General features: G+C 51.0%; 1 long non-coding RNA gene and 1 pseudogene across 1 annotated transcript; both read right to left on the reverse strand.

Annotated features, from left to right (window-relative positions):
- Nucleotides 1-4,057: 4,057 nt before the first annotated feature.
- Nucleotides 4,058-11,288, reverse strand: LOC126939077 (uncharacterized). Its single transcript, XR_007720300.1, has 4 exons — nt 11,090-11,288; nt 7,436-7,529; nt 7,117-7,277; nt 4,058-4,353 (listed from the first exon to the last, which is right to left on the reverse strand). It is a non-coding gene; the product is annotated as an uncharacterized LOC126939077 (long non-coding RNA).
- Nucleotides 11,289-16,386: 5,098 nt separating this feature from the next.
- LOC126939486 (kynureninase-like) lies at nt 16,387-20,093 on the reverse strand (annotated as a pseudogene).
- Nucleotides 20,094-21,446: the final 1,353 nt, after the last annotated feature.

Here is a 21,446-nt window from a genome sequence, read left to right on the forward strand (position 1 = left end):
CAAGCTCCACCTCCCGGGTTAACGCCATTCTCCTGCCTCAGCCTCCCGACTAGCTGGGACTACAGGCGCCCACCACCATGCCCGGCTAGTTTTTTTGTATTTTTAGTAGAGACAGGGTTTTGCCATGTTAGCCAGGATGGTCTCGATCTCCTGACCTCGGGATCCACCCGCCTTGGCCTCACAAAGTGCTGGGATTACAGGCGTGAGCCACCACGCCCAGCTTTTTTTTTTTTTTTTTTTTTTTGAGATGGAGTATCACTCTGTTGCCTAGGGTGGAGTGCAGTGGTGTGACCTGCAACCTCAGCTCACTGCAACCTCTCCCTCCCAGGTTCAGCAATTCTCCTGCCTCAGCCTCCCGAGTAATTGAGATTACAGGCATGTGCCACCATGCCCAGTTTTTTTGTATTTTTAGTGGAGATGGGGTTTCACCATGTTGGCCAGGCTGGTCTCAAACTCCTGACCTCAAGTGATCTACCCACCTCGGCCTCCCAAAGTGCTGGGATTACAGGCGTGAGCCATCACTCCTGGCCCCTACTTTTTTTATTTTTAGTAGAGATGGGGTTTCGCCACATTGGCCATGCTGGTCTCGAACTCCTGACCTCAGGTGATCTACCCATCTCAGTCTCCCAAAGTGCTGGGATTACAGGCATGAGCCCCTGCGCCCAATCTTCATTCTTTTTTTTTTTTTGAGACGGAGTCTCACTGTGTTGACCAGACTGGAGTGCAGTGGTGTGATCTCAGCTCACTGCAACCTCCGCCTCCCAGGTTCATGCCATTCTCCTGCCTCAGCCTCTCAAGTAGCTGGGACTACAGGCATCCACCACCTCGCCCGGCTAATTTTTTGTATTTTTTGTATTTTTTTTTTTTTTTTTTTAGTAGAGACAGGGTTTCACTGTGTTAGCCAGGATGGTCTCAATCTCCTGATGTCGTGATCCACCTGCCTTGGCCTCCCAAAGCGCCGGGATTACAGGCATGAGCCACCATGCCCGGCCTCCAACCTCATTCTTAAAGCCTTCCTATATTTAACCAGTCCCCAGCAGATGAAGTACATTATACCCTGCATTCTGTTTCTCATATATATTTTTGCATTCCTGCGCAAATTTATCTGCAGGGTAAGTTTCTAAAAGGGAAATTCCATAGTCTAGACTAAAGGTTACTGGTAGGCCAGGTATCTCAGCCTATATTTGGTTCTCAGATCCAAAGGTAGGATTTAAAGAACAAAATTGCTTCATGTTCAGTGGGGTTTCACATGCCAGCCGCAGGTGAGAGCTCTGGGGATTTGCATGTTGTCAGCCAACACCCTAGCCACCTGGAGAGGTCCTCCATTGAATTAACTGCCCAGCATCTATCCACCCTGTGGACCACCCACAGCAGTGTTGCCTTCAAAAACTTGCCTGTTGGTCAGGCACGGTAACTCATGCCTGTAATCCCAGCACTTTGGGAGGCTGAGGCAGGCGGATCACCTGAGGTCAGGAGTTCAAGACCAGCTTGGCAAACATGGTGAAACCCTGTCTCTACTAAAAATACAAAAATTAGCAGGGCATGGTGGTGCACGCCTGTAGTCCCAGCTTCTCAGGAGGCTAAGGAAGGAGAATCCATTGAATGTGGGAGGCAGATGTTGCAGTGAGCCGAGATCGCACCACTATACTCCAGCCTGGGTGACAGAGTGAGACTCCACCTCAAAAAACAAACAAAAAACTTGCCTGTTAATTCTCATTTCTGAGATCCTGGAGCTACCTTGGGTGGTGGCCTGTCCAAGCCTGGCCTTTGTTTTGTTTTGTTTTATTTGTTTTGAGACAGTCTTGTTCTGTTACCCAGGCTGGAGCACCGTGGCATGATCATGGCTCACTGCAGCCTCAAACTCCTGGGCTCAAGTGATCCTCCCACCTCAGCCTCCCAAGTATTTGGGATTATAGGTGTGAGCCACCGTGCTGGCTTGCCTTTGATTCTCTGAGCTACTCCACTTCTTTCCACTAAATCTACCCCGCTCTTTTTTCCCCTTTGGTGAATCAGAATCCATTTCTTTTGCTCTAGATCAAAGAACCCTACCCGATGATCCTTTCTCCATTCACAAAATCAATAACATACTCAAAATCGATAAACAGCTGACCAAGCACAGTGGCTCATGCCTGTAATCCCAGCATTTTGGGAGGCCAAGGTGGGCGGATCATGAAGTCAGGAGTTTGAGTCCAGCCTGACCAACATGGTGAAACCCCATCTCTACCAAAAAAAAATACAAAAATTAGCTGGGCATGGTGGTAGGCGCCTGTAATCCCAGCTACTCGGGAGGCTGAGGCAGGAGAATTGCTTGTACCCGGGAGCCCGAGATTGCAGTGAGATGAGATCGTGCCACTGCACTCCAGCCTGGGCAACAGAACGAGACTCTGTCTCAAAAAAAAAAAACAAAAAAAAAGAATGTGGCCGGGTGGGGTGGCTCACGCCTGTCATCCCAGCACTTTGGGAGGCCGACGAGGGTGGATCACCAGGTCAGGAGTTTGAGACCAGCCTGGCCAATTTGGTGAAACCCCATCTCTACTAAAAAATACAAAAATTAGCCAGATGTGGTGGTGGGCACCTGTCCCAGGCTGCTTTTTATATTATGTAGGAATGAGGCACTGACCCTATGGGCCGGGATCTCTTCAGGGACCCTTCCCTTGCTTTGTGTACATGCTCCTTAATGCAAGCTACTTGGGGGGCTGAGGCAGAAGAACCACTTGAATCCAGGAGGCGGAGGTTACAGCGAGCCAAGATCGTACCACTGCGCTCCAGCCTAGGCAACAGGGCAAGAATCCGTCTCAAAAAAAAAAAAAAAAGTAACAAGACTCTTACAGCTGTGGAGATCTGTACTTATTCTGAGTGCTTCTCCACTACTTCCTGATACTGATTTAGCTCTGTGTATATATTTGTTGAAATAATGCTTAAATCTTAGTTGTATTCATCCAGTGCCCTCCCAATCATGTTTTGTGTGTAATAGCATGCTTGTATTCCAAAAATGTTGCAGAAAGAAGACTTGCCACCATGCTGGGGACTGTCCCTGCCCCCTGACCACTTCTGGCCTGCATTACACTCGATCGTTTTGGGCAAAAACTACAAATCAAGACTGAGATGTCAGGCCGGGTGCAGTGGCTCATGCCTGTAATCCCAACACTTCGGGAGTCAGTGGATCACTCAAGCCTGGGAGTTCAAGACCAGCCAGAGTAACACAGCGAAAAAAAACCTGTCTTTACAAAAAATAAAATAATTAGTGAGGGGTGATGGCATGGTGCACACCTGTAGTCTCAGCTACTAGGGATAGTCACAGTTACTCAGGAGGCTGGGGTGGGAGGATCGCCTGAGATCAGGGAGACAGGGACATCAAGGCTGCAGTAAGCTGTGATCACACCACTGCACTCCAGCCTGAGTAACAGAGAAAGACCCTGTTTCAATATAATCCAGGACTTTCTATGAAGGGAGAGGGAAACAGGACTGTCTGACGTGTGGGAAGATTGTTTGAATTCTCCAGCCTTCCCATTTGGATGTTTTTCTCTTTGTGTGAACGTAGCCATAAGCTGGCTCCTTATAGAGGCATAGGCAGTAGTTGAAAATACAGGTCCTGGCCGGGCGCGGTGGCTCACGCCTGTAATCCCAGCACTTTGGGAGGCCGAGGCGGGCGGATCACAAGGTCAGGAGATCGAGACCACGGTGAAACCCCGTTTCTACTAAAAATACAAAAAATTAGCCGGGCGCGGTGGCGGGCGCCTGTAGTCCCAGCTACTCAGGAGGCTGAGGCAGGAGAATGGCGTGAACCCGGGAGGCGGAGCTTGCAGTGAGCCGAGATTGCGCCACTGCACTCCAGCCTGGGCGACAGAGCGAGACTCTGTCTCAAAAAAAAAAAAAAAAAAAATACAGGTCCTAGAGACAAGGAAGTCTGGGTTTGAATCCAGACTCAGCCACTTTCCAGCTGTGTAAACTGGGACAAGTCCCTGTTCCTCTCTGAGCCTGGAGCTACCTGCTTCACTACCCTGAACTGATGAATGGAAAGCACTTGGTACAAAACCCAGCACAGACTTGGCACACATAACTCATAGCTCAGTGTCATTAGAAGAATGCCAGGAGGGCTGGCCTCCATGCTGGAAGGGGCTCTAGACAAGGCTGACCATGTGAGGCATCAGGATCCACTGGCTGGTCTAGAGATCTCGGAACACCTCTCCAGACTGGTTCTCCCCGCCACTTCTGCCTCTCACTCACTTCTGCTCTTTCATGCAACTGTAGTTTTCTTAGCCCCTACAACTGGGGTGGGGCTGCCGCAGGGGCCATCAGGCTGTGAGGGAGGTTGACGCAGACACAGTAGGTAAGAGGCCAAGATGTACAGTCCTGAAAGAGGGCAGGAGGCTGGTGACTCAGTGGGTGAGAAAATGCAAAGACTGGGGCTATCTTAGCCCAGAAAAGGACAATTTTTTCCCCCGAATTATTTTCCTTCTTTTGTTTCTTTCTCCCCTCCCTCTCTCCCTCTCTCACTCCTTCCTGCTGTTCTTCCTTTCCCTCCATTACTTTCTTTACTCCAAAGGAAATTTAAGTGGAGGATGTAAAAGCATATGTTATTATTAATTTTTGCAAATGTGCTTAACTGAGAGGCACTGAGCAGAAAGAAGAACACAATTGTATCTCCATTATCTTCATCTGGACCACTAGATACCAGTCACCCACTCACTCAGACAATGGCGGAAAGGACAAGCCAGCCCCCAGGGACCTGACCCTGACAGCTCACCTGTCGGCACACCTCCCCTGAGCACTGCATCCTCACCAACTGCCTGGGGTCCCTAAGACTGCCTGCTCACACTCACCTCGGAGCCTTCCAGTCTGCTGTTCCCTCTGCCTGGAACATCCTCTCCACTCCCCCATAGACACCCTCTAGCAGCTCTCCTGGCTGACTGCTAATTGGCTTTAGGATTCAGGGAGGCATCCTGCCTTGGGTGCCTTCTCTGATGGCCACAGATCAAGTTAGGGGTCTTCTCTGGCTGCTTATCCTCATAGCATCTGCTCCCGGATGTGACAGACAACTTGTTTTGCCACCCTGTGGTCCAGCAGCTTTCTTTTTTTTTTTTTTGAGACGGAGTCTCGCTGTGTCGCCCAGGCTGGAGTGCAGTGGCGCGATCTCGGCTCACTGCAAGCTCCACCTCCCGGGTTCACGCCATTCTCCCGCCTCAGCCTCCAAGTAGCTGGGACTACAGGTGCCCGCCACCACGCCCGGCTAATTTTTTGTATTTTTAGTAGAGACGGGGTTTCACCATGTTAGCCAGGATGGTCTTGATCTCCTGACCTCGTGATCCGCCCGTCTCGGCCTCCCAAAGTGCTGGGATTACAGGCTTGAGCCACCGCGCCCGGCCGGTCCAGCAGCTTTCTAAGGGAGGGCTGGGACCAGCTCTCATTTCCCTGTGTCTCTCACCCCTGCAAGGTTCTGGCCACAGACAGCAAAGCCTAAGCACATATTTGTAGAGTAAAGGGATAAAAGATAAGGCATCCCAGATGGGAGTAGTGGGTCAATCTTAGCACTTGGGGAGTCTGAGATGGGGGGATCACTTGAGGGCAGGAGTTTCAGACCAGCCTGGGCAACCCAATGAGATCCCATCTCTACAAAAAAAAGAAAAAAATTGTTCTTTAATTAGCCAGACGTGTTCGTGTGCATTTGTAACCTCAGCTGCTTGAGAGGCTGAGGTGGGAGGATCAGTTAAGCCCAGGAGGTTGAGGTTGCAGTGAGTTACCATCGCACCGCTGCACTTCAGCCTGGGCAATGGAGAAACACCCTGTCTCAAAAAAAAAAAAAAAAAGAAGAAGAAGAAGGCAAGGCATCCCTGGTGGAAGTCACTCTGTAGACCACAGGCTAACAGAGCGTGGTGGTTGGGCAGGGAGGAGTTGGGAGCTGCACCCGGCACCTCACACAATGTTATCACGGAGCTGAGAACAAAACAGTTTCCAGAGTTGGGTTTGAGTCCCAGCTCCTCCAATGATGATATGACACCCTAGACATGTGCTGGGATGTCCTCTGAGCCTCAGCTTCCTCACTGCAATTTGGAGCTCTGTCTCTTTCTGGCAGGGAGTTATTGGGAAGACCAAATGAGATCATGTCCCCCTCCCAAACCCTGCAAGTCCTTTGTGTCGCAGTTAGAATGAAGTCTATAGCCCTGTCCACTCACAGCCTGTCCCCCTTCCCCACTGGCACCCTTGCACACGGAGCCCCCTCCAACCTCACCCCTCCACACACACACTGAGCCCTGTGCTGTTCCCTCTGCCTAAATGGCCCTTCCCTCAGACATCTAGATGTCCTTCCTCTTTCCCTCAGTCTGCCTCTCAGAGCAGTCTTCCTGACCACTACAACGGTGCCTCCCCAACAGCAGCCTGCGTCACTCCCCACCCCCGCCCTGCTTAGCAGCATCGCTCCCTGGCTGACATTACATCATGAATTTATTTATTTGCTTATTGTCTCCCTCCCCTCCATGAGGGCAGGAACCTTCATCTGTCTTGTTGACAGTAGCATCCCTAGAACCTAGCTCAGGCCTGACTCACAGTGTGTGCTCAGTCCACATTTGGGAAACCAATGGAGAGAAGAATGGCCCAGAGATGTGCTCAGGAACCCAGTTCCCTGACCTCCCATCCAGGCTGCACCCCTCAGGAGTCTAGGTTCCTGCTGATTGGTGGAGTCCAGGACCCAGGGCTGGAAAGTGTCCACCCACAGGGCAGATAGGCCAAGGCCATGTGCTTGAGGTGTGCAGGGCTGGGAGAGGGGGTCAGCCCCAGCTCCCATATGAGGGACATGTGCCTTGTCTTGCCCCTGCTTTGGCTAGAGGGTACCCTGTTCACCAGACATGAGCCCAGGTGGCCTACTAGGCTCTCCCCTGGCTTGGCTCTGGCTTTACCCCAGAGCCCTCCAACTCGCAGACCTCCAGGCAAGGAGGGCTGGGGACCCACCTGTCCCAGCCACTTGTCTTTTCTCCAGTAACAGAGCCCAGAGGGGTCCCTGCCTGGGCCCAAAATCACACAGCAGATTGGGGTAGAGTCAGAGAGGACCCGAGACTCCTGTACCAGCCTGGGCATCCCGTCCACTGCCAGGGAAGGACTGTACCCAAGTCACATCTGTACCCAGGCTGAGGTGTCCGAAGCCCAGGCTGAAATCCGGTTGCTGCTGCAGAGACCAAAAGTTTCCAAGGCCTTGTCAAGTGGGCTGTGTCAGACGATCCCCAGGCCTGTCACTGGCTGCTCTTCGGCTCAGACACCTCAAACCTCACCAAGCACTTCCATTTCTGAGGGAATAGAGGTCGTGGCTTCCCTCAAGCACCCATTTACCCCACCCTCCTCCTCCTCTTCCTGCAAACTTGAGTCACAGCTGCCGTGCTAGGCGCAGGCCCTAGGGATGTCTGAGTCAGCCTGGCTGGGGTTCCAGTCCCGACACCGCCCTTACCAGCTGGGAGACTCCGGTAACCTCCAACCCTGCCGAGCCTCCACTTCGACATCTGTGAAACAGCCATGAACAAGCAGGCCTCAAAGGTCAAGTCCTGTATGCAGGCACATAGCATGCAGTAGGTACCCAATAATAACAGCAGCACCCACATGGAACCCCTTATGGTAGCCCTTCTCCTCTGCACTTTCACGTGGCATCTCATTTACCCTTCACAACAACCCAACCAGGAAGGCACCATTGTTATCCCATTTTACTGATGAAGAAATTGAGGCACAGGGAGGTGAATTTACCAGCCAGCTCACAAATGGACTAGTAGATGGCAGTTTGGGGATTGGAGCCCAGAGTCTGTGCTCCTGTCCACCCACTCCTAAATGGGGACTATAAAACAACATTCTTCCTACGTGCCTGGCAGTGTACTGAGAATTTGAGTCTTCAGTACGTGCAATCTTCACAACAGCCCTATGAGGTGGGGGTTATGAGGAGCCACCATTTTACAGATGGGTAAGGCAAGACACAGAGAGTGGATGTGGCTTGCCACAGACCACATGGCTAGTGAGCATAGGCGCCAAGATTCCAACCCGTTTCCCATCCTGGCCAAGAATAACACTCCTGCTTCTTCATATCTCCGAAAGAAGCCACGCTGTCTCCGTCCCTGGCTGTGACTTGGGCTGCTTGTCCCTTCTCTGCCCACCCACCCATCCCCAGGGCTGTGCTGGGGAGAGAAGGTGGTTCCTGGAGCCCTCCAGCCTCTGAAAACCATGGCAGTGGGGCAACGTAGAGGATGGGCTTAAAGCCAAAGAAACACAGCTGCTGCTGCTGCTTCTTGTTTTTTTGTTTGTGTGTTTTTTTTTTTTTTTTTGAGACGGAGTCTCACTCTGTCCCCCGAGATTGCAGTGACGTGATCTCAGTTCACAGAAAGCTCCACCTCCTGGGTTCATACCATTCTCCTGCCTCAGCCTCCCGAGTAGCTGTGACTACAGGCACCCGCCACCATGCCCAGCTAATTTTTTGTATTTTTAGTAGAGACAGGGTTTCACCGTGTTAGCCAGGATGGTCTCAATCTTCTGACCTCGTGATCCGCCCACCTTGGCCTCCCAAAATGCTGGGATTACAGGCATGAGCCACCGCGCCCAGCTTTTTTTTTTTTTTTTTTTTTAAGACATTTTAAAGATTTTTTAAGAATCTTGCTCTGTTGCCCAGGCTAGATGCAGTGGCATGATCTCGGCTCACTGCAACCTCTGCCTCCTGGGTTCAAGCAATTCTCCTGCCTCAGCCTCCCGAGTAGCTTGGATTACAGCCATGTGCCACCACGCTAATTTTTGTATGTTTAGTAGAGATAAGGTTTGCCATCTTAGTCAGGCCAGTCTTGAACTCCTGACTTCAGGTGATCTGCTCACCTCGGCCTCCCAAAGTGCTGAGATTTACAGGCGTGAGCCAACGTGCCTGTCCCTGCTTCCTAGCTATGGGACCTTGATTGAGTTCCTGTACCGTGCATCAGTTTCCCCACTTATAAAAAGAGGTTACTAAAAAGGATGCCTCACTCAAGGGTGTGAAGACCCAGTGAATGAAGTGTTAATAAGAGCTCCACATACAGCGATGCTGCAGTTCAGCTGCACCAGGGTGGCCTCCCTTGACTTGCTGGGAGTTACAATGAGGAAGGAAGGACATTAAACCTGTAGGTCTTTTCAGAGAAAGTGCGTTTCCTAAAACCAAATCCTGCCCTTGCTCCAAAACTTTCAGTGGTGGTTTCCCATTACCATGCCACAGTCCCAGAGTCTCCCCTGGCCTTCAAGTCTGGCACGGTCTGACCCTGCCAACATCCCTAGTGCCACCATCTGTCAGCCCCTCCTTGCTCCTGCTCCTGGTCTGCACGTGCTGTTCTCTTTGCCAATAATGCCATTTCCTTAGCCCCCTGGTCCCGCTGGGGAACGCCTCCTCATCCTTCAAAGCCAAGCGGGAGGGGAACATCTTTGGAGAAGCCGCTTGACCTCCCAGGCAGAAGGGGTCACTCTCCCTGGAGATGATGTGATAATGTCATTAACCACACTGGATTAGAATCATCAGAAGCTGTTCCTGCCTCTCCCACCAAGCAAAGGGCTCTGGAGGCCAGGAAACGCCGATGAATCTTGCCCACATCCCCAGAGCCCAGCATGGGGGCGGGCTCAGGTTACGTCAATCGTGTTTGAAGACTGAATAAATGAATGTCTTCGTTTGCTACCCTCAGAAGCCCAGTCTGGAACAAAAATTCCAGTGCAAGGTTTTTGGTTTGAATGCGATCCCAAGAATCACGTTTAGGTTGTCAGGGAAATGACACAGGAAAGGGAAGAAGCCAATAAAGGGTATGGGAATTAGCACATAACACTACGGACAGCTGGAGAACCTTGGGTGATGATGCGGAACTGTTTTTCACTAACTCTCACCAGGTCAGTCATGCATCAAGGCTACTGGTGGGATAGCACTTTACAGCCTACCCTAGCACTACGGCGGCCTTCTGGGGCAGGTGCCAGCAGGCTGCAGCTGCTGGATGAAGCCCCCAGGCACAGTCACTGGTCCTCGGGTGCTCAAGCTTAACTGGAAGGCTTCAGGTTGCTGTGCAAGGGGATAGTCAGTATCCAAAGGATATGTGCACGTGTTACAGTGAATGAATGAATGAATGAATGGAGTATCAAGAAAAGAGCCGCATATCTTCAGTCATTGAGCAGACACAGCCCTTCTGCTGTGTGGCCCTGGACCAGCCATCATGCCTTTCTGACCCTGGTTTCCTCTTCTATAAGGCAGAAATGCTAGCCCAGCCTCCCAGGAGATAAAAAGTGGGAGTTCCCCGGAGAGTGAGAAGGGTTCCACCTGGGCTCCCAGACTCAATCTCAGCTCCAGGAAGCAGGACATGGCCCCAGTGAGGGTTCTCTGTGGGTGAAGAAGCCACAAGAGGCAGGCACAGTGCCCCGGCTGGAACCACAGGGCCCCTGAAGCAACCACATCATGGCCACCACAGCCTCCACCATCCCACAGCAATTTCCGCTGCTGCCTCTCCCCAGGGCAAGGTCTCCCACCAATGGCTGGCTGTCCCCTCTGCCAGCACCTGCCCCCCGGTGGGGCCTGCAGCATGGCTATGGCTGCTGCAGGGCAGGCTGGCAGCTGCTCCTGTGTGCAGCAGCGTGTTTGTTTTGAAAAGCCACAGAGATTCCTGTGGTTAGGGGCTCATGTTCCATGTAGCACAGGTTCGAATCCCAGTTCTACCACTTGTGACTGTGGGCAAGTCATTTCATCCCAGTCCTCTCTGGTCTCATTGATCAGATGGAACTAACATTCTATTGTCCCCTCTGGTGGTCTCAGCTCCAGCAGTTTGTAAGATGGTTGCCTCCACTGTTTTCCCTACTGCAAAACCCATGAGGACACAGTTATCTTGCCTCCTGCCCCAACCCCAGGGTCTTGAACACAATAAGTGCCCAATAAATGCTTGGTAAATACATGAATTATTGTCTGACCCGCCTTGCTCTTCCAGTCCAAACTTAAATGTCGCCTCCTCCAGGCAGCCTTCCCTGATTCCTTTTCTGGGTTCCCAGAATCTCTTCCAACTCCTTTGGCCTCTTTCCTGCAGCTGATTGGCCTACTGGGTGTGGCTGCCCATTATCGGACACAGCCCCCTCAACCTACCTTTCCCCACGTTTGCGCGGGGCCTGCGGGCCTGCCCGCAGTGAGGGAATGAAGGGCTGGAAGGAAGGGGAGGGAGAGAGGAGGCGGCGCAGATACATCTAGAAGGCTCGGGAAGGCGGCGGGAGATTCTCAAAGGCCGGGCCAAGCCCTGCAGCCTCAGCAGGCCAAGATGAGAGCAGGGGCCCGGCCGGAAGGAGGCGGGGGAGGGGCGGCCAGGGAGCTGGACGCGAGCGGGCGGACGGGCGAGGGCGGGGGCGGGGGCGGGGGTGGCGGGAGGGTGGGGGGCGGGGGCCTGGTATTTCCTGAGGTCCTTCAGGAAATGCTCGGGGCCACCCCTGGGCGGGATCGGCAGTGGGATGGGCCTGGGAGGGAGCCGCAGGCGCCTTCCTCGCGCTGCCCTGGGCTCTCTGGCGCGCTGTCCCTGCGAGCCCTCTTCCCCGTCGCGGAGGCGCTACTCAAGCCCCATTTTACGGAGGAAGAAACCAAGGCTCAGAGAGGGCCATCGGGGTCACAGTCCCTCCGGCACAGTTCTGCGGCTGCGCCAGCACCGGCCCACTCCCTCCACGCCCCGTCCCCTGCCAGGGCTGCGGCATCAGCAGGACCCCGCATCCCCGCCGGTAGCCGAGGGCCCGGGCCGGGCTCCCTTTGGCAGGGCCAGGGCGGAGGACTGGGAGACGGGGCAGGAAGGCGAGGCGGAGCCCGGCGTACCCCTCGCACAGACCGCGCAGCGCGCAGCCCCGGCCCTCAGGGAGAGCAGTGCCGGCCACCCTGCCCCGGATCGTCGTCCTCTGCCTTGGCCCTCCCGGAGACCCGGACACGGCCAGGCAGGACCCCGCGACACATCAGACGCCCCATCTTATACTCGGGACCCTGAGACACTCATTGTTCACCAGGCGACTCGCTCCCTCCGCTGTCGGAGGAGTCAGAGTCCATCGGGACTGGATGGGCACCGTGTGCTTGAGTTCAAATCCTGCCTGACCACCGGCTGGCTGGCGCTTTTCTTGTCTAAGCCACAGTTCCCTCTGTGTGGTGAAGATAACAGCACAGCCTGCCTCAGAAAGTTGCAGTGAGAACTAAATGCGTTCTTTTTTTTTTTTTTTTTTGAGGCGGAGTCTCGCTCTGTCGCCCAGGCTGGAGTGCAGTGGCGCGATCTCGGCTCACTGCAAGCTCCGCCTCCCGGGTTCCCGCCATTCTCCTGCCTCAGCCTCCCGAGTAGCTGGGACTACAGGCGCCGCCACCACGCCCGGCTAATTTTTTTGTATTTTTGGTGGAGACGGTGTTTCATTGTGTTAGCCAGGATGGTCTCGATCTCCTGACCTCGTGATCCGCCCGTCTCGGCCTCCCAAAGTGCTGGGATTACAGGCTTGAGCCACCGCGCCCGGCCCTAAATGCGTTCTGCTGGGCGCGGTGACTCAGGCCTTAATCCTAGCACTTTGGGAGACCTGGACCTGAGGATGGCTTGAGGTGAGGAGTCCGAGACTAGCCTGGTCAACATCGTGAGACCTCCGTCTCTACTTTTTTTTTGAACTGGAGTCTCGCTGTGTCGCCAGGCTGGAGTGCAGTGGCGCGATCTCAAGTGAGCGATCTCAGCTTACTGCAACCTCGGTCTCCCAAGTTCAAGCGATTCTCCTGCCTCAGCCTCTGCAGTAGCTGGGACTACAGGAGCCCGCCACCACGCCTGGCTAATTTTTTGTATTTTTGGTAGAGACGGGGTTTCACCTTATTAGCCAGGATGGTCTCGATCTCCTGACCTTGTGATCCGCCCGCCTCGGCCTCCCAAAGTGCTGGGATTACAGGAGTGAACCACCGCGCCCGGCCTACAAATTTTTTTTTTTTTTTTTTTTTGAGACGGAGTCTCGCTCTGTCGCCCAGGCTGGAGTGCAGTGGCCGGATCTCAGCTCACTGCAAGCTCCGCCTCCCGGGTTCACGCCATTCTCCTGCCTCAGCCTCCCGAGTAGCTGGGACTACAGGTGCCTGCCACCTCGCCCGGCTAAGTTTTTTTTGTATTTTTAGTAGAGACGGGGTTTCACTGTGTTAGCCAGGATGGTCTCGATCTCCTGACCTCGTGATCCACCCGTCTTGGCCTCCCAAAGTGCTGGGATTACAGGCTTGAGCCACCGCGCCCGGCCCCTACAAAATATTTTTAAAGGCCGGGCGCGGTGGCTCACGCCTGTAATCCCAGCACTTTGGGAGGCCGAGGCGGGCGGATCACAAGGTCAGGAGATCGAGACCACGGTGAAACCCCGTCTCTACTAAAAATACAAAAAATTAGCTGGGCGCGGTTGTGGGCGCCTGTAGTCCCAGCTACTCGGGAGGCTGAGGCAGGAGAATGGCGTGAACCCGGGAGGCGGAGCTTGCAGTGAGCCGAGATCGGGCCACTGCACTCCAGCCTGGGCGACAGAGCGAGACTCCGTCTCAAAAAAAAAAAAAAAAAAAAAAAATTTTTAAAAACACGTTGATCAGTATAAAGCGCTGTGCCTGTGCTCAATCTGCTATTGTGACAAAATCGTGCTCAGGCCTCTCCCACCTGCAAACAAATTCTTTGACATTTACCCACCACGGTTTCCTGCGCAGTCTCTCCTTTTCCCTCCCCTTCTGAATTTTAACAAATATCCCTCTTCTGTAAAGTGTTTGGCTGAAAAAAAAAAAAAAAAAGGAAAACAGATCACAATGGCTTAGACAAATAAGGGTTTATTTCCCCTATCACTGTGAACCTGGAGACCAGCCATGGTTGGCATTGTTTCCCCAGCCCGGTGATGGCAGGGCTGACGTCCTCTGTAATGCCCTTGGCGTTTCCCTCTTGTTTACAGCGCGGCTGATGCTGCTCCTGGCGTTGCATCTCCCTCCGCATTTAAGACAGAAGGGAAAAGGAATGATAACTTTCAGGGTTAATTGAAAGCATTTGTCAATTTTGTCAATAATTTCCCAGGCACCCCACCCCCTCACCCCCCACGCCCACCCCCGACCCACACAATGAGATCTAATGAGACTCCTTAGATGTCATTGGCCAAAACCGTGTCACATGGTCACTCCTAGCTGCAACAAAGGCTGAGAAGGTAATTAGTTTATCTTTTCCAACCTCCACAGTGGAAAGCAGCAGGGAAGAGGGGAATTGGGAATGGCACACATGGGTCAGTCAGCTATTATAATAGTGTCTGCCACACCTTACCCCTCCGTCTTCTTCCAGCCCCTCCATTCCCCAGGACCTGCCCTCCAGCCACCCCTGACCTCCTCCTTCATCCAGGGGCCACCTGTTTCCATTTCTTTTGGGATATCAGAAGCTCACAACTCTGGGGCTGCACTTCTGCAGGGTAGCAATCAGATGACACTGAGTAGAACTGCATCTTTTCTTCTTCTTCTTCTTTTTTTTTTTTTTTTTTTTTTTGAGACAGAGTCTCACTCCATCACTCCAGTCTGCACACTAGCCTGGAGTGCAGTGGTGCGAACACTGTAGCCTCAACCCCCTGGGCCCAAGTGATCCTCCTACCTCAGCCTCCCGAGTGGCTGGGACTATAGGTGCATGCCACCATGCTCAGCTACTTTTTTTGTTTATTTTTTTGTAGGAACAGTGTCTCTTGCCAGGCGTGGTGGCTCACGCCTGTAATTCCAGCACTTTGGGAGGCCAAGGCAGGTGGATCACAAGGTCAGGAGTTCGAGACCAGCCTGGCCAATATGGTGAAACCCCATCTCTTCTAAAAATACAAAAATTAGCCAGGTCTGGTGGTGGGCACCTGTAGTCCCAGCTACTTGGGAGACTGAGACAGGAGAATCATTTGAACTCAGGAGGTGGAGGTTGCAGTGAGCCGAGATCGCACCACTGTACTCCAGCCTGAGTGACAGAGTGAGACTGTGTCTCAAAAAAAAAAAAAAGAAAAAGAAAAAAGAGAAAGAAACAGCGTCTCTTACTTTGTTGCCCAGGCTGGTCTCAAACTACTGGTCTCAAGTGATCCACACACCTTGGCCCCCCAAAGTGCTGAGATTACAGGTTTGAGCAGTGCACCTGACTTTCTATACTCAGATTCTAAAACACTAATCTCATCGTGTTCTGGCTCAAAATCACCCTTAATAATTGGCTCTCCTGGAGCCCCATTTCCCTATACTGCCTGCCTTTGAATATCTCACTGTTGTAACACTGAAACACTTAAAGAGTCTGCTGTCCTTTCTCTCTGGTTGCTTCTAGGGTCTCTTCTTTGACTTCGGTGTTCTATATTTTCACTACAATATGTCCAGGCATGAATTTCTTCCTACCTATCTTGCTTGGTTGGGATTCACTGGATCTCTAGAATCTATGCATTTGGTGGTGCTTATTAGATATGGAGAAAAAATGTCAGACTTTATGTTTTCAAATACTGCATTTGTCTCGTTTTCTCTTCTCTGTCTGGAACTGCTACCTATGTTGTTAGATCTTCCTGTTGTATTCTCCCTGGCTCCTAACCACTTTTTTTGTTTGTTTTCTCCTCCTCCTCCTTCTCCTCCTCCTCCTTCTTCTTCTTCTGTTTTTTCTTCTCCTTCTCCTTGCTACTGCTGCTGCTGCCACGTCCTCCTGCTCCTCCTCCTTCTTCAGTTTCTCAGAATTATTCTTTTTCCCCCCTATTTTCCATTTATTTTTCTTTCTGGGTTGAATTCTGGATAATTTCTTCAAATCCATCTTCCAGATTATGAATTCTTTATTCAGCTTTGTCTAAACTCTCGTTTAAACTCTCCATTGAGTTGTTAATATGTTACAAGGTGTCAAATTTCTAGAAGCTCCATTTATTTCTCCTTCGCATTTGCTTAGTTCTCATTCCTCACCCTTTGCTCGTGTTGCTCCATCTTCTCCCACCTCTTCCCCTGGCAAATTCCTATACAACCCATTTCTTTCCATCCCCAGGGAGCTTTCCCTGACCTCCATGATGGACTGGGGCTTTCTTGGGCCCTTCAGTCCCTGGGACTCCTTTGTTACAGCACTGATCACCTTCAGCGATGATTGGCTGGGTCTGGATCTGCCTCCCCCCTCAGACCTGTGCTTCTCATAAGCAGGGGCCATATCTGCATCCTCTCTCAGGGATAAGTGCAGGAGGTTTTCAATAAACTTGTATAAAATAAAAGCAATTTCCATAGCCCATCCATCACTCCTTAGTCTTACTTGTTTCATTTACTTATTTTATGTTTTTTCTGTAAAGTATATTACTTACTGCCAGCTACATGCAATCAATTATAAAATACTTTCAATAACTAAAAATTGAATAATGGTAAAAAAGAAAAAACAACACATCAACTTTCAGTATAATTTGCTTAAGTTGTTCTAGAAAACACTGCTAATTTTTTGTTTCTGCAGAGTGAAGTACAGAAGTGAGCAAATTGATAATTTTTTTTTTTTTTTTTTTTTTTTTTTGAGACGGAGTCTCGCTCTGTCACCCAGGCTGGAGTGCAGTGGCCGGATCTCAGCTCACTGCAAGCTCCGCCTCCCGGGTTCACGCCATTCTCCTGCCTCAGCCTCCCGAGTAGCTGGGACTACAGGCGCCCGCCACCTCGCCCGGCTAGTTTTTTGTATTTTTTAGTAGAGACGGGGTTTCACCGTGTCGATAATTTTTTTTCTTTTTTTTGGAGACAGGGTCTCACTCTGTTGCCCAGGCTGGAGTGCAGTGGTGCCATCACAGCTCACTGCAGCCTTGATCTCCTGGTATCAAGGGATCCTCCTGCTTCAGCCTTCTGGGTAGCAGGGACTATAGGTGTGTGCCACCATGCCTGGCTAATTAAAAATAATTTTTTTTTTTTTTGGTAGAGACAGCGTCTCACTATGTTGCCCAGGCTGTTCTCAAACTCAAGTGATCCTCTGGCCTCAGCATCCCAAAGTGGTGAGATTACAGGTGTAAGCCACTGTACCCAGCCCAGATTGATAAATTTATAAACATCATGGAAAGAATGATAGAAAGGAACTGGAGCCACTTGAATGCCATTTGGATTCCACTTATCATAAACCACTCCTCTTTTTTCTACCTCTTGGAAAACATCTTTCTTTGGAACAGAAAAATGTTAATGTCATCTGGCAGCCCTGATCCTCCACATGGGATGGAGTAATGGTATTCACCATTGGCTTCTTAGATTCTGCCTTATTTTTGCCATAGCAGTGCTAGATCAGGTATTCCGGATAACCAGTTAGCAGAATAGATTTCCTCCACAATGCTTTAATCGCTGCCTGCCTAAAGATCTCTAAACTAGTGTGTAAGAAACAGACCAGCAAAATGGAAGGATTTGAAATTTGGAATCCGGCTGGGCGCGGTGGCTCACGCCTGTAATTCCAGCACTTTGGGAAGCAGAGGCAGGCAGATCACGAGGTCAGGCGATTGAGACCATCTCGGCTAACGCGGTGAAACCCCGTCTACTAAAACTCCAAAAAAGTAGCGGGGCGTGGTGGTGGGCTCCTGTAGTCCCAGCTACTTGGGAGGCTGAGGCAGGAGAATGGCATGAACCTGGGAGGTGGAGCTTGCAGTGAGCCGAGATCAAGCCACCGCTCTCCAGCATGGGCGACAACGCGAGACTCCATCTCGGAAAAAAAAGAAAAAAAAAAGAAATTTGGAATCCACTGACCCCAGGGATTAACTGCAGTTGGTTATCTATCTCAAATCTGGTGCTGAGTTCACAGCCAAACCAGCCCACCAGCACAGCTTTAATCATATGGGCATGCTTTTCATGGAAAAAGCGCCTGCAAGACCTCCTGCTCCTGCATTTAAATTACTGTGGGAACACCAGTGGGCAAAGTCAACTCTGCCGTCATGTAAGTGGAGTTCAGTATTTCCAACTGTACGTGCTAGATCAAGCCAGCAAAATATCTCTTCACTTGTCCAGCTTTCATGGTAGCAGGTATATTAAAGAGCTGCCCAGGGCTGGGCATGGTGGCTCACGCCTGTAATCCCAGCACTTTGGGAGGCCGAGGTGGGCGGATCACGAGGTCAGGAGATCGAGACCATCCTTGCAAACATGGTGAAACCCCGTCTCTACTGAAAATACAAAAAAATTAGCCGGGCATGGTGGCGGGTGCCTGTAGTCCCAGCTTCTAGGGAGGCTGAGGCAGGAGAATGGTGTTAACCCAGGAGGCGGTGGAGCTTGCAGTGAGCCAAGATCGTGCCACTGCACTCCAGCCTGGGCAACAGAGCAAGACTCCGTCTCAAAAAAAAAAAAAAAAAAAAAAAAAAAAAAGAGCTGCCCAGTATAAAAATGCAGCCCACTCAACAGGATTGCTATAATCGAGCCTCCTCCCTTCTCAGTTGCTTCAGGGATATCCTTTATTATTTTTTTTCTGAGATGGAGTCTTGCTCTGTCACCCAGGCTGGAGTACAGTGATGCGATCTTGACTAACTGCAACCTCCACCTCCTGGGTTCAAGTGATTCTCCTGTCTCAGCCTTCTGAGTGGCTGAGATTACAGGCACACATCACCACACCCAGCTAATTTTTTTGTATTTTTAGCAGAGATGGGGTTTCACCATGTTGGCCAGGTTGGTCTAAAACTCCTGACCTCAAGTGACCCGCCCACCTTGGCCTCCCAAAGTGCCTCGATTACAGGTTTGAGCCACCAGAGTCACCACGCCCAGCTGATATCCTTTATTCTCTTTTTTTTGGGGGGGGCGGATGAAGTCTTGCTCTTGTCCCCCAAGGCTAGAGTGCAATGGCACAATCTCAGCTCACTGCAACTTCTGCCTCCCAGGTTCAAGCGATTCTCTTGCCTCAACCTCCAGAGTAGCTGGGATTACAGGCGCCTGCAACCATGCCCGGCTAATTTTTGTATTTTTAGTAGAGACGGGGTTTCACGGTGTTGGCCAGGCTGGTCTCAAACTCCTGACCTCTGTTGATCCGCCCGCCTTGGCCTCTAAAGTGCTGGGATTACAGGCTTGAGCCACTGTGCCTGGCCAATATCCTTTATTCTTAAGGTTTCTTCTCCTCTCTTGGCTTTATAACCCCACTTTCCTCAATGTTAACTCCATGGAGTTGTAGCTGTGACTCAATAGTCTAATGATTGAAAGAGAAAGCTTTGGCTTCTATAAGAATTTTATACCATTTGGTATAGGCTGAAACAATAACTGGACTAAGGCTGGGCACGGTGACTCACGCCTGTAATCCAAGGAGTTCAAGACTAGCCTGTGCAACATGGCAAGACCCCATCTCTATTAAAAAAATTACAAAAATTAGTCTGGCGTGGTGGTGTGTGCCTGTAGTCCCAGCTACCTGGGAGGCTAAGATGGGAGGATCACCTGAGCCAGGGAAGTTGAGGCTGCAGTGAGCTGTGATTGTGCCACTGCACTCCAGCCTGGACAACAGAGTGAGACCCTGGATAACAGTAGAAGATGTAGATTAACAGCACATTCACTAGGGCTCTTTCTTTCTTGTGGGCTCCTACAGTCCTTCTGTAGGCCTACAATACTCTCATCTCTGTATCCCAAGAACGCTCCCTTCTTCATGACCACAGGCTCCCATTTTGCCCCACTTAACTAGCTCTTCTTCAAGATCTGTTTTAACCATTTTTGGTTGAAGGCCAAGAGAATGTTCCAGGAAATAGATGGCATTTTCATCCTTATTCACTAAAGATAAATCAACTGGAGGCAGATCCTGCATTTGGGGACATAAAAATACTCCCCACCTGGGCACGGTGGTTCATGCCTGTAATCAGAGCACTTTAGGAGGCCGAGGTGGAAGGACTGCTTAAGGCCAGGAGTTTGAGAGCAGCCTGGGCAACAAAGCGAGACCCTCTCTCTAGAAAAAATTTTAAAATTAGCTGGGCATAGTGGGGCAAGCCTGTGATCCCAGCTACTCAGGAGGCTAGGAGAATCCCTTGAGCCTAGGAGTTCCAGGCTGCAATGAGTCAAGATCACATCACTGCAGTGAGCCTGGGTGACGGAGTGAGGCCCTGTCTCAAAAAAATTAAAAACAAACAAACAAAAGCTCCCTGAAGTGCCTTAGCCTATGTTCCTGAACTAGGTGGAAAGTGTCCCTGTCATCTGCTGGGCGGCATTTGAGTTCAACCACCATGCTTTGCACTGCGACAGCTGACAAATTGTTCTCAGCTAGAATTCTGGTGTGGTCCTCAGCTCCCAGAACCTCTCAAGAAACTTCTCAAGCATTCTTTACAAATGTATAGGCCAGACCACCTCAAACGCCCGTGCCTCCACTTAGGGCTCCTTCCCCTAAGTAACTCTGCTCTTCAGACTCAGGTAAACAAACACTTGCTTCCATGTACTTGCTTTTAACTTCATTAATTCACTTCCCCATCTGTAAATTCATTTCCTTATTCACTCATTTATTCATTATTCACTCGATACATCTTTTCTTTTCTTTTTTTTCTTTTTATTTTTTTAGAGATGGAGTTTTGCTCTGTCACCCAGGCTGGAATGCAGGGATGTGATCTTGGCTCACTGCAACCTCTGCCTCCTGGGTTCAAGCCATTCTCCTGCCTCAGCCTCCCAAGTAGCTGGGACTACAGGTGGACGCCGCCATGCCTAGCTAATTTCTTTTGTATTTTAGTAGAGACGGGAGTTTCACCGTGTTGCCCAGACTGGTCTTGAACTCCTGAGCTCAGGCAATCCATCCGCCTTGGTCTCCCAAAGTGCTAGGATTACAGGCATGAGCCACAGTGCCCAGCCTCTCACTCTGTCGCCAGGCTGGAATGCAGTGGCACAATCTCGGCTCACTGCAAGCTCTGCCTCCGGGTTCAAGTGATTCTCCTGCCTCAGCCTCCCAAGTAGCTGGAACTACCGGCACTCACTACCACACCCAGCTAATTTTGTTGTATTTTTTTAGTAGATACGGGGTTTCACCATGTTGGCCAGGATGGTCTTGATCTCTTGATCTCATGATACACCTGCCTTGGCCTCACAAAGTGCTGGGATTACAGGCATGAGCCACCGTGCCCGGCCTTGATACGTCTTTTCTAAGTACAACATAGGTTGATGCCAGTAGATACGGGATGAACTAATGAGTGACTGAGGCAATCTGCTGTGAGAAATTCTAACAGCCAGGAAGGCTTCAAGTTGGGGTAACACTGGAGTAGGGTCTGGAAGGAGGAAAGCTGGGGAAAAGATTATGTGGGTATCCCATAGCAATGTGAAGAGGGCCCCAGTGGGGAGGTCACCAGCCCGTGGGATGCAGCCCGTGGGACCTGGATGCTCCCCAGCATATGACTAGTGCATCTACTTCCTCTCTTTGCCATGCCTGTCAGGAAGCTCAGAGTTCAGCTTGGTGCAAAGGTAGCAACTGTTGTTCGCCAGAGATTTTGTAGTTATCTCTGTTTTGTTGCCCCAAATTTTTGACCTTTACATTATCTATGTCTCTTATGGAAAACTTGAAATTGATGGAGTAAAATTAATAATAATAATAAAGACCTGA

The sequence above is a fragment of the Macaca thibetana genome, chromosome 16 (assembly GCF_024542745.1).
Source record: "Macaca thibetana thibetana isolate TM-01 chromosome 16, ASM2454274v1, whole genome shotgun sequence".
Lineage (NCBI taxonomy): Eukaryota > Metazoa > Chordata > Mammalia > Primates > Cercopithecidae > Macaca > Macaca thibetana.